This window comes from Formica exsecta, unplaced genomic scaffold, assembly GCF_003651465.1.
Source record: "Formica exsecta isolate Colony F162 unplaced genomic scaffold, ASM365146v1 scaffold228, whole genome shotgun sequence".
Lineage (NCBI taxonomy): Eukaryota > Metazoa > Arthropoda > Insecta > Hymenoptera > Formicidae > Formica > Formica exsecta.
In genome coordinates, this window is record NW_021849573.1 from 547,592 (window position 1) to 561,089 (window position 13,498).

Sequence of the window (13,498 nt, forward strand, 5' to 3'; positions counted from 1 at the left end):
AAAGAGTGTTAATCATAATGCATTAAAAAATAAAGTGTAAAAAATAAACAAATAATTTTAATATAAATATCAGAATTCAAACTGATATTCGAGCTGAAATAATTTTCCTGCCTATTATAATGTCATGACGTTGAATTTCGGTTCGTTTCAGATACAGTTCTCCGCACAATTCTCATCGTAGACTATATATATCGGCAATTACTTTGATGGCGGGGAAAGCTTTTAACGTAGCGCACCATGACCGTCTCTCGTCGAACGAATCAGACATAGCTTACTAACATGTACGAAGCTACTAACCATGTTGAGAAGGGAAACCGAAGTAATACCTGGGATGTGGACGTAACGTAATGTATCGCCGCAGGAACAAGCGTGTTACAATGGTAACGCGTTCTGTCACAGTGCGTGATATACTACATGATGATGTGGACTAGAAACGCCCATGTGTGTAGTCGTCGTGAAGTAACGAAAGACCTCGAAATATGTGATCAGTGATTTTTACTCGTTTAATATAGGAAAGAGAAGATGCTATTACGGAATCTTACTTTGTTTTTTTTAATATCCTCGCTATTCGACCACACTCATGAATCACGTTTGGCTTTATTGTTTCTTTGCAATCTATTAAAATAAAAATTTTAGTGTAGCTTAAATCGGGACTGCTATCCTTCTTTAAAATCTTTTTCAAAAATTAGATATATATGTTTTAATTTTCCCGAATGTCTCGAATAAAATATAAGAACAACGATTTTTCCTTGTTAAAAATATATATCCCCTATAGAAGAACTAAAATTACACGATGTTTCTACCTTTTGCGAGTTTTAAAGTTACGTTACGGACAAAATTAATTTCTTTACTACGTATCAAGATTTCGATCATAGTTCTTAGATTACAGAGAAATTGTCCAAATAACTTCGTAGAAACAAATTATATTTAATTTCCTATCAAGGTGTTCGACACGTTACGTCTTGCCAGAAGCCAGAACAATCGATGTTTATGGATTTCCATCCACACACATGTGTAGGTAGAAACCGCCACGTGAAATCGTGTAGTTGATAGTAGCAATTACAAATCGCGTGATTTGTGGCCGTAACTCGTCGCGACGGCGGCGTCGTGACGCTCCCAGGTTACCTGCAGGTGGCCGGCACGAAGTTACCTTCGCCTTCAGCACGGCACTGCTTTTTGTATGACGGAATATTACATCGGGTTATACTACACATCCCCCCTCTCTGAATTGTGCGATGTGTTTGTCCATACGGCGAACTCCATCAAACATCGGAGAAACTGGTAATTTAAAATGTAGTTTCCAACTTGAATTTGAAAATAGTATTTTATATTTCAAAGGCTTTTTCAGGATTTTATTTACATAATTTACTTTATTTAAAAATAAATTCAAAAAGAGAGATAATATACATAGAGCAAACAAACTTTGATTCTAATTGTAGAATATGTGTATTAATATACAAACTTGTATTAAAAAATGCAAAGATTTCTATTACGATTAATTCCGAGGAGGGTATGTAACATGTACGATATTTAAAAGAAAATAATATCTCGTAGAGTGCGTATTTCGTTTCATCCGTAGAACGGTAATTTAAAACACGATCAGAGAGTGGTGCAGAGACGACAATTCAACCGGCAGCGGTCGACACACGTGGCGGATTTAGAAAGTCACGAACGGCCCCGCGATCGCCGTCGCCGGTACTCGATTTATTCGCTGCCGCCGAACTCGTTCGGCCGCTAATTGAAAAGCGGACAAATTAACACAGTGAACGGATCGCTGCAATTTATAATACCGCGTCTGCAACAATGGACGAACGAATGTGATACGAGTGCCGGAGCATAGATAGCGGATTATTAACGAGGATCGATGAAGAGAATTGATTGATCGATATTCGTGATAAATCGTTATAATTTTTCAGCAAAAATTAAAATGAATATTTCTGATTTTTCAAAGAGATCTTAATAGGACGGATAAAACTATCGATTTAAGCTAAAATCTTCATTTTAATTGATTCAATATTATGGTACACGTATAATGGAGAAAAGATAATAACAATTATCGATGTACTGAAATGTGCATTATTAATCAATTTCAATTTCGTATATTTACTTTTATTAAATGTGCTCTATATCAAGTACGAAGTAGCGAATCGCATTCGATAGATTAGGTATCACGCATCACGAGGCAAATATCTACTAGGGTGCAGAAATTTCAGCAATTCAAAGTTGTCGACGACTATAGTACGAGAAAAGTGACTCGACACAGTTCGAAGAAATTCTCCCCAAGTTCTACGAATGTGGTAGAGCCAATGCGAGCCGCGTAACAAATACAAACGATTATTATCGAGCCCCATTTTGAAGGGGAGACAATAATTATAATGATTATATTGGAGTTGGGTGGTACGCGGCCGGCCGAGGAATAAATTACAGGTTTGCTTGCTGTGTGCGGTCGACATAGCAGCATAGGTTCGTTCGATAGATGCGTATCGAGGTGTGTTTCATGCGACAGAGAACGCCATCGCAACTGCCGGTTTCCGCAATTTCTTATCGCTGCTAATATGGCCGTCATATAAGCTAGACTCTTGACACCCGACCCGATCCTATAAGATTAAAAAAAAAAAAAAAAAATTGTGCATTCGCCTCGCGGTGAAAAGTTGCGCTGCAAATTGCGGATGTTGCCAAGATCTCATTATAAACTCGAAAGAAATTATTATACTATCGTATATCTGGATAATAAATTGGTTCATTGAATGGTGATATCTGATGATTAATAAACTTGACGGCAATCTTATAAATGAATAAATTAATATTATAATATTCGATTTAAACCCAAAGATTAAAAATTTACAATGTTATCTTTTGCGTTTTATTTTTAACGTATTTAAAATAATCAGGTTTCTTGCATCGAAAATTTATGTTATGGTTATAATAAATTAAAAATAAGCTATCGCTGACAAGGGAATTTCAACTTGTGAACATTCTTGTGTTTGATTTTTATCATCGTATTTTAACGCGTTTCTTTTTTCATATTTTTATATTTAGATTACGGTGCAAATACGTAGGAGAGGCACTTTATTCATCTTCTCCTTTTCTTATATGTATCTGATGCTTCCGTATTCCTTCGCTTTCTATCTATTCGGGTCCTTTCCTTTTCCTCGCTGTCGTGGAGGCAGACCCGCGAAACATTACACAAGCCCACTTCTCCTCATTCTTAATCTCCTTACTCTTATCTTCTTTCGTCCACATCCCTCTTCACACTTTCCTTGTTTCTGACACGGTCTTTCTCTTTTATTCGTTTCTTCGTTCGCGAGTAGCGTTTCTCCCACCACATAGCGATATACGTGCGATTTTCTTCTCCTTGTCCTCCTTCTTATTCCTCTCTTCTCACCGCAGTGAAGATTGTCGCGCGATTAGTGTAGGCTCCAATGTCACGTGGAGAAGATACATTGCCCTCGTCCCTTGGATCGCATTATATGTACCTGCGGTGTATGCATATCTACCGCGGTGCTTATACGGGCACCGTTTATATACGGTAACGCTGTAAGTGCATAATCACCGATCGCATCTGCTTGCACTTTGCGTCAACCTACGGCACCTTGCATGTCGCCAAACACCAACGATGTAACATGTATCATATAAACGAAGTGATATGTCATGTATAATACTTCTCAATGATTTCAACGCGATCACGAATTGTCTCTGTCGTAAATATGCGAGAACATCACGTTTGATATATATTAAAATAATTATTCTCACATATACTATTTAAATTATATTGTCGCTGTATTGATATGTAAAAAAATATACATAGGTTTTTAATAATTCTGAGGAAATTTTGACTATAGGAAATGTAAAAAAAAACACGTTTATTATTTTACTACAAATATTGTATGTAAAATGGAATATTCGAAAAGCACAGCATTTAACAAAAAAAAAAAAGAGGCTGTCGAAAGGACGTTTGTACGGTAAATGAGAATACTTTTATCGATACTATCAATTCATGTTACGGACATCGCGAGCTTCAATACTGTGTGAACAGCGAATACCGACTCTGAAAAGTTAAAATATTCCGGCACCTGCATCTAGAGACATGCTTGTCCTTTCCCCCATTTGGCTTGTACCATTTAAGCCTTCCCGGCATACGGAATCGATTAACATAAGAGGTGAATCAGATAGAATATTTATAAATCTCGTAGATAGATCATTACGTATGTTAAATTTTAAATTCATTTATATTTATATAATAATTTCTTAATATGCTATTTTTTAAATCTTCTCTACTTTCCGCAAATGTCAAAAATATTTGAAACGATATAATTATGTATCTTCTCCTATTCGGTCTTTTATTGTAAAATGCAAAATCTCAAATAAAATATATTAAAACTGTAGAACTGTGCAGTACAATGCACCGGTTCGGCGGTCTCGACCAGCGGATGATTCACTGTTGCTCGTTACTCAAGCAGCTTTTTACTTTAATCATATTAATGAAGCATTTAATCTCGCTGCGTGTTTTACATGCCGCCGGGTGTGTGGGCCTATCCTGATTCCGTTCTTGACGAGGATTTCTCAGCACTCTTTTCTAATCTTTTCTCATACTCATTTTCTATTTCTTCCTCTTTTTTCTCATTTTATTTTCTTTTTTTCATCATTTCTCTCGTTCATTCTTTATTTATTGCTTTCTTATTTTCCATCTTCCAGCAGTGTCCGCTAATAAGTGCGTCTCTTTTATAGATGCGTATTTATGTATTTACAACATTAATATGATACCATCCGGTATTAATATACTCTGGAGCCAGTATCATTACGATGATATATCGTAATGCAATGCAATGCGCGCGCACACCAATGAAAGCAATAGAGTTAATAAAAAGCAAAAAAAATAATTTTATGCAAAAAATTAAACGATGCCAATTAAAAATGATATTATAAATACCATAACAAAAAATGTCCAAAAAATTACGTGATTTTAATTATTTTAAATATACTTTAACAATTGTCAAATAATTTGTAGTGATTGATTTGTAGTGGTGATTTCTGGTGACTTCTCGCACGTAATTTTGTTTGTTACATTTGATACTGTCAAAATCAGCTGCAAACGCCGGTAGCGCATTCTTATATCGGAAACTACAAGTGTAGGGGAAAGTAGGGTAAAACCGGGTACTTTTTTTGGATTTGTCATCCTACAAAAAATCTGAGAGTAACAAAAATTTTGCCGACCCTTAGTAGTCTTTAGTGAACCTTAAACTATGAGAAAATAAGGCTAGTTGCCAAAAAAAAAATTTTTGTTTAGCAAGAATAACAAAATTTTGTGGAGAAGTCAAAGTACCCGGTTTTGTCCTACCGGTAGGGTCAAACCGGGTACTCATTTGGAAATATGCAAAACACCGTGTAATTTCAAAATCTAGATTTATTTTAATCAAAATCAATATAAAAATGTATTCTATTGAAAAAAATCACAAATAAAGATATCCTCTTGTTCGACATTGCTGCAGGACTTCCTTATTTAACTTTTTAAAAAATCTGAGAGTAACAAAAATTTTGCCGACCCTTAGTAGTCTTTAGTGAACCTTAAACTATGAGAAAATAAGGCTAGTTGCCAAAAAAAAAATTTTTGTTTAGCAAGAATAACAAAATTTTGTGGAGAAGTCAAAGTACCCGGTTTTGTTCTACCGATAGGGTCAAACCGGGTACTCATTTGAAAATATGCAAAACACCGTGTAATTTCAAAATCTAGATTTATTTTAATCAAAATCAATATAAAAATGTATTCTATTGAAAAAAAATCACAAATAAAGATATCCTCTTGTTCGACATTGCTGCAGGACTTCCTTATTTAACTTTTTAAGTTTAAGGATTTCAAAAAGCTTTTTTTTGAGTGGTTTCTTTTTGTGAATGTTAGTTTCCGTTTCCAACTGCTTTTTGTAGAGACACAAAGTCAGGATAACAGTTCTTCCTCTTTTCATTATATGAGATGTGTATATAAGTACCCGGTTTTGCCCTAACACAAGGAAAGTAACAAATACGGCGGTTGTATATTCCGACGTACAAGGTTTGTCTTAAAATAATAATGGCGTCAATCTACAACTAATAACACAAGTTAGCCATAGATAGCAGCATTTATTACGAAAAAACAGGGGTACCCGGTTTGATCCACCTACCCGGTTTTACTCAACTTTCCTCTACATTGGCGACGATAATGCTGTTTCTTAAATAAAAATTTTCATATTGAAACATCATTATATCTCCATTTTTTTAACAAAAGTACAGATACGTTCATTATATAATGATCAATCTATCAATTAAACCTATTGAAAACTTAATCGGTTATTTTATCGGTGATTTTAATTATCCTATCCTTAAACCTTATATGGGTTTCTCTTCCTCTTTTAGCGTGTTACGATACGAAAAATATTGATTTGATAATATTCATCATATGTTTAGTCCATAATAGAGTTTCCACAATACCAAAAAATATACTAAAAAGACAGGAAGTTATATAGCAAACCTATCATGTGGAAGATAGAATCATTATTCTATCTTTATTGTTTCATGTTTGCGCAAGCAATAAAGGTTTGTAACAATGTTATAATAAATAAGTCGCTTACATTATAACAAGCACGGTAGATGCACAGGCATGCTCCACAAGGTTTAGGGCGTTGAACGCGTCACTTACCTGAAACAATAAATTACATGCGTTAGATATAGATTATGTACACATACATATACACGTATATAATATCGTGCTAATAGATTCGATATGCTGCTTATTTTTGTGTTCGTTTTATGTTAGGCGCACACATTATTCGTAGCCTATTATATAATGACAAAATAATTATAGTAATAATTTTTCAATCGAATTATACATACATAAGAAATATGTTTAACATTGTTTTATAACAATTTTAAACAAGTCGTGATAAATTCAACGTATATAAGATCTGTTTAAATTTAATATGTAGTTTTCTTGATTATATATTCTAAATTTTTCGGGATATTATTATACGTCAACAATTTTGACTAAATATTTATGTGGCTAATAATTAACGTAAAAAATACGATAATGCACGATCGGATAATGATCAATCTATCAATTAAACCTATTGAAAACTTAATCGGTTATTTTATCGGTGATTTTAATATCTTATCTATCCTTAAACCTTATATGGGTTTCTCTTCCTCTTTTAGCGTGTTACGATACGAAAAATATTGATTTGATAATATTCATCATATGTTTAGTCCATAATAGAGTTTCCACAATACCAAAAAATATACTAAAAAGACAGGAAGTTATATAGCAAACCTATCATGTGGAAGATAGAATCATTATTCTATCTTTATTGTTTCATGTTTGCGCAAGCAATAAAGGTTTGTAACAATGTTATAATAAATAAGTCGCTTACATTATAACAAGCACGGTAGATGCACAGGCATGCTCCACAAGGTTTGGGGCGTTGAACGCGTCACTTACCTGAAACAATAAATTACATGCGTTAGATATAGATTATGTACACATACATATACACGTATATAATATCGTGCTAATAGATTCGATATGCTGCTTATTTTTGTGTTCGTTTTATGTTAGGCGCACACATTATTCGTAGCCTATTATATAATGACAAAATAATTATAGTAATAATTTTTCAATCGAATTATACATACATAAGAAATATGTTTAACATTGTTTTATAACAATTTTAAACAAGTCGTGATAAATTCAACGTATATAAGATCTGTTTAAATTTAATATGTAGTTTTCTTGATTATATATTCTAAATTTTTCGGGATATTATTATACGTCAACAATTTTGACTAAATATTTATGTGGCTAATAATTAACGTAAAAAATACGATAATGCACGATCGGAAACGGAAAATTCGATGGATACTGTCATCGTGAAAATCATTTACCGATCAATTCGAAACGTATCCATCCAAACGCGCGCGCAACAAGGTCACGTTTCTGCCACAACGATGACGTCGGTGTCCGGAGAGCACGGTCCAGCATCTTTACATTCTCATTGGCTGATACTCAATAATCGCGCGCACACTTATTGGTTTCATTCAGCACGTGGTGTCATCCATCGAACACTTTACTATTTCCAAATGCCCATAGGATAGATGGACGACGCGCACAATTAGACACCATCAAAAGCTCGGTTTCCTTTAGTCACTTAGCTCACTAATTCGAAATTTTTGACGCTGCGCTCCTTACAATATGACTTTATCGATAATTGTGGACGAATTTGTGACGTAACCAAGTTCGGCGCGGCTGGCAGAATAATTTCAGATGGAAAATGTATGTGTGTAGAAGAGAGGCAGAGAGAAACAAAGAAGAAAAAAAGGAGCGGCACGAGACAGAGTGGAGACACCGCATAAACCTTCCCGGCCGCAAGCTACCACATAAATATAATAGAGAAGGTAAGGCCTCGTGATGGTCGGCCGGCATTGCCCGCCGAACCGTCACGGACTCAGCACATCGTACAGGAAGGGGGAATTTGCGCGGGGGTAGGGTGAGATGGGTGGACGTGTCAGAGGCAAAGCGGTGGTTGCGCGGAGTTGGAAAGGGGGGCAACGGTGGCTGACTCCTCTCTCTCTCTCTCTCTTTATCACGCGCAATACACGGCGGCGTGAAACATGGAGAAACGGCACGAATGATCGATGGGATTCTGCGCTGTTGCGGGCATGGCATGGGTACATACCCCCACCGTTCTCGTCATACGGCAGCGAGAAACCCCCTCTTTGACCAGCGCGCTACGCCGCCTGGTGAGCACATCGCACGTGGTATCCTGTAAGAAGCTTTAAGCACGAGTTCGTAGATGGCGTGCTGCATGTTTGGCCAACAACGCCATCTCACAACAAACTGACTAACATTGTTGATATAAAAAACCGCATGATCAAAAACCCGGTAAGTCGGCAAAAAAGGAAAATGCTGTATGACCATGAAATAAATTATCCCAGACAGCACATGTCTCTAAAAGATGACTCAAAGACAATTTAAAGACGTCTTATTGTTTTTTAGACATCTTTAAGATGTCTTGGCTTTTCTGTGCTGTCTGGGATATTATCATAAAAATTATATATCGAATTATTGTTACATTTGTCTATTCGCCTTCATTTAAAATAGAACAATCTTGCCTCTTAAGAATTTTCGTCCAAAATGTTTAGACATGTTTACAAAGTAATACATAAGAATGAGCAATAAATCATATGGTAGAGCTAATAGTATTTGGGTGGATTATTTAAAATGGAGTATTCTGTACATTGATGTGTATAATATACGAAAATTGTGGCATACATCTGATTTTGTGAAACTTGAACAGTTTATACTACTTTATAAATATTAATACGCTTGCATTCTTACACATAAGTATGTATGCACTCGTTATTTGTTGATGCATATCACATCAATTTAATTGTTACATTGTCAAATCTATTCACGATCGGGCGCCGTGCATGCGTGAAGTAATGCAGTTACCTCCCGGCTAGTCAATCAGCTTAGGCGATTTGTTGAAATCTCAAGGTGAAACTTAGTTACGCGACACCTCACGCGCACGTGCCCATAAAATAAGAACGCGTGAAGCATTCATGAAATACAGCCATCAGACCACCCATACCCTGCAGCTTTTTCCTGCACGCTCATTGACATTTTATTTCCATGATCGCGCGACCAATAAAAATTTCTGAATAAAAAAAAAACACTTGTTCAACAAAAATAATATCTACCAAATAAACAATTATGTAACTTTAGGTAAATTTTAAGAAATGTTCAATATTAAGAATATAATACATGAAAAAAATTACTCTATAAAAATGTATGTGACCTGTTGTAAAAATTATTTTAAATTCTATATTATATAATTTAAATATCATTATATAATTCTCATAATTTTAATGTAACGGGCAACACAGAAAAAGTCTCAAAAGTCTTGCAGATTTTAAAATGTTGCTAAAAATATTACATGTAACATGCTGAAAATTATGTAATTAATATCATTATGTTTAATCGTAAGAGATAGAATGAGTTAGCAATGTTATTCTTCAACAATAAAAATGAGGAATCAGACGTCGGAGTGTTCTAGGGAGCATAATCGTTATATAATTAGTCGCACTCGGTCTCGCAGCGGGTATCGCGCCTCTCTCCAAGGGTATTGTACTTTATATCACGAAAGTAGCGCGAAGCACGGCAAAGCAATTGATCAATATAGCGCCAACAATCCCTTGTAGCTACCCCTCCGCAGCTTCCAAGCTCCGTCTGCCCCCTTCCTCCGCCTTCTTTCGTCCAAGTCCCAACGGCGCGGAGAGAACGCACCCCCATAACAAGTTTCTTACTCATCTTTTTCGTTCAATAACTCTCCATCCAAGATGGCCACCGCGGTCGTCCCTCATTGGCTGGGGGAAGGGTCGCAGGGGTCTGTACGGGGTTTGGGTGGTTGACCCGTGGTGGTGCGGTGCGGGACGCAGGAGGGGGTTGGAAGCAGTGACGCTATCTATCTTCCGTTGCCTTGGCTCGGCGTAACATAAGGCAAGATAAATTGCGGGATCTCCCGGGTTCTTGAACCTTTCTGGCAAATTGCATAAGAATATCCACCCTCCACCCCCACAGGCTGCCTCCTCTCTGCTCCTTTCCCCTGACTGCCCCCGCGGCTCCAATGGAATTGGAATTAACTCGAATAAATCACCTCCGCGGCTCTGTACGGCTACGCAAGAGCTTCGGCCGTGTTTCCGCTCCACGAAGTTGAAATTTCTTTTAGCACAATACAATGTTACAGCGTTCAAAACATTCATGTATATTTGAGATTCATTAGTAATAAAGCTATCATAAAGTATAGGTGTTGTAAAATAATAGCAACATTTATGACAATACATTACAACAGTCTTCTTTTTCCTGTATATAATAATTATAATAAAAATTTTTACTATTTCATCTTCACAGAAATTTTGCCAAAATTACAGACAATAATCCATTGTCTTAATATTATGTTTCTTACGTAGTTTAAGTTCTTAATTATACATATATTCCTGTGCTGTATTTGCGAGAATCATATGAGATTAACAATGGCGGAGAAATGTCGTATAAATTGAAGATTAAATGTATAAATTGTTGGTTATTTGAGAAGTTATAAAGCAGCGTCGACATCTCTATCGGCATCTGTATGTGAAAGCGAGATATAAAATATGACATTACACACATACACATTCGGCTGTATTTACCTTTCGGTTGTATTACCATTTCGGTTGTATGTATCTTCACGTCTAAAATTAGATATTTCCGAGTCGCATGCTTCGTATATCATTACTTCATATATCATAGCTATGTATGTCCAGTAGACCGACAACTGCATGTTCGATACGTGTGAAAGTGTTAAACATCTAAAGAATTGATATAGGTAAATAACAAGTTACCTTTGATTTATTAAATAAACTAATAAAAATTTATTATGGATTTTTCAAGTAATTGATATACAAATATCTACATGCATTCAAGCAGAAAATGCCTTCATATATGATGCCGACTGTACGTATGCGCGCGCATATCATGGTCGATTGATCACAAGAATGTCACGTAAAATTGGTAGAAATATAATCTAAATTGTAGCCTTTATTATATAAAATTTAATTTTTTTCTCAAGTTTTATTTATCAATCATTTCAGATAAAAATTATGTACCTGTCAACGAGAAAAAAGTATGACGCAAAAGATGATATATGATATAGCTCGTAAATTGTGTCGACGCGTAAAATCATTAAGAGCGCATTGACGGAAGGCACGAGCCAAACCAAATCCGTCTTCCCAGTCAATGTCCTAATAGAGTTTATCTCGAGCTATTATCTACTTCATTTGTCACAATTACGGGCTCGTAACCCTTTTGCGCGCATGCTTGTTGCGATATCTCGATCGCATGCCGTCAGCATGACAGTTCCCCTCTTATTCACAGGCGGAGAACCAAAGAGGGGAAGGAGGGGCTGGTTATCATTGCCGGCTGGCTGGCTGGCTGGCTCTCCGTATCGCTTTCCGTGTATTGCGGTAGGTCAGTAAATCCGAAACCGAGCTTTACGATTTGTTTACTCGGTACTAGGTTATGGGACCCGGTTATATAGCCGTAGGTATGCACGGGCTATGTGATCGCGCCCATAAACGCGTCCGTTATGCGCTCGTAAACCGTGAGAACCCCACTCAACGTTCGCCGCTATAGCGCCGCGTTTCCCCTTCTGTGGTCGTGCCTCGTAAAACGCTTGTTTTACGATTGCTACCTATCGCTCGTTGACGATGCTGCCACCGTTTGCGCACGTGGTGAAAGAATGTTCGGTGTGTTATCTGAATCGTCATTCTATCTCCCGTCCGTTTCCCCCGATTCTTTCCCTTTCCGTCCTCATACGCAATCGGATCCGAAGGACATCGACACACATACGGTCGACCTTGATGATGGCCAAGGCTACTGGGTTAATTTCTGTCTAACAATTCGCGGCAAGTTTTTTTTTAAGGCAAAATCTTATTTATTTGGAAAAGTAAATTTAAATATTTTTAATGATACATTTTTTAAATTATAATCGATTTAAATAAATTAATGAGGATGTAAATAATATCTGATCTTTTTTGATTATTCAGGAAAAAAAATATACTTAAGAAAAGAGAAGCAAATAAAACTATTGTGAACTTTCGTAATTGTTGCATACCAACAGTATTCCCTCCCATAAATAAAATTGCACTTTACTAATTGTAAAATTACTTCATACTGTTTTATCATCTATTTTAATTATCGTCTGGCACAAAACTCTCATTGATACATCAAGCCTATTAATTCATATCCTGTGTTCCGTACAAAACATGCAAATCGCATCGCAGAGTAATGGTTTCGTGTCACGATCAACGCGCCTCTAGTAGCCGACGTTCTATGAAACGATTGCTCTATCTGAGGGATGACGTTACACTTCCCTACGTCACGAGGTTGACGTCATCAGTGGTATAGAAAAGGAGCGACGACGGAGTGGATGTGACGTAACTGAATCTAAAGAGGAAAAGAGAGAGAGAGAGAGAGAGATGGTCGCGCCAGCCATGCTGCTGTAGGTAGGGGAAGGAAGAAAAGGGAGCCATTATAGAAGGGGCGCGACTAGGCTGAATCCTCCCTACCGGCCTGGTCGGCCCACCGAGGAAACAGCTGTCAGCTGCGTGGAGTTGCGGCGGACCCGCAACTCTCTCACCCACCAACCCTCCTACATTCTATTCCACGTGCGTGTGTGCGTTGCGGTACATGTGTCTCGTGTCCCAACCTAAACTCATCCAGGCACAGAATCAGCCGGGCTGCCACCCACCCCTGATGTTAAAATATTCCGGTGGGCGAACGAGCGAGTGAGCGAGCGAACGAACGAGGAGCGCGCGCGCATGGGACGGGAATAGCCCGGGAGAATTATGGCCGCCTCCGAGAATCAAATAACTCTTTAATCCGCGGGCGCGTGCACGTTGCTCACGCTCCTGTCTACCGTACGCCGTTTGTCTCGCT

General features: G+C 37.1%; 1 protein-coding gene across 4 annotated transcripts in view; it reads right to left on the minus strand.

Annotated features, from left to right (window-relative positions):
* The window catches only part of LOC115235610 (homeotic protein antennapedia), a 122,474-nt gene that overhangs the window by 54,352 nt on the left and 54,624 nt on the right, over positions 1-13,498 (minus strand). The window contains exon 1 of one of the 4 annotated variants that reach the window (XM_029807510.1): positions 7,909-7,932. The exons of 2 other annotated variants lie outside the window; for them this stretch is intronic. The gene's annotated coding sequence lies outside the window, so the exon portion shown is untranslated. Of the gene's footprint in view, positions 1-6,602; positions 6,625-7,908; positions 7,933-13,498 lie in introns of those variants that run through there. One more of the 4 variants, XM_029807511.1, reaches the window with a different exon arrangement.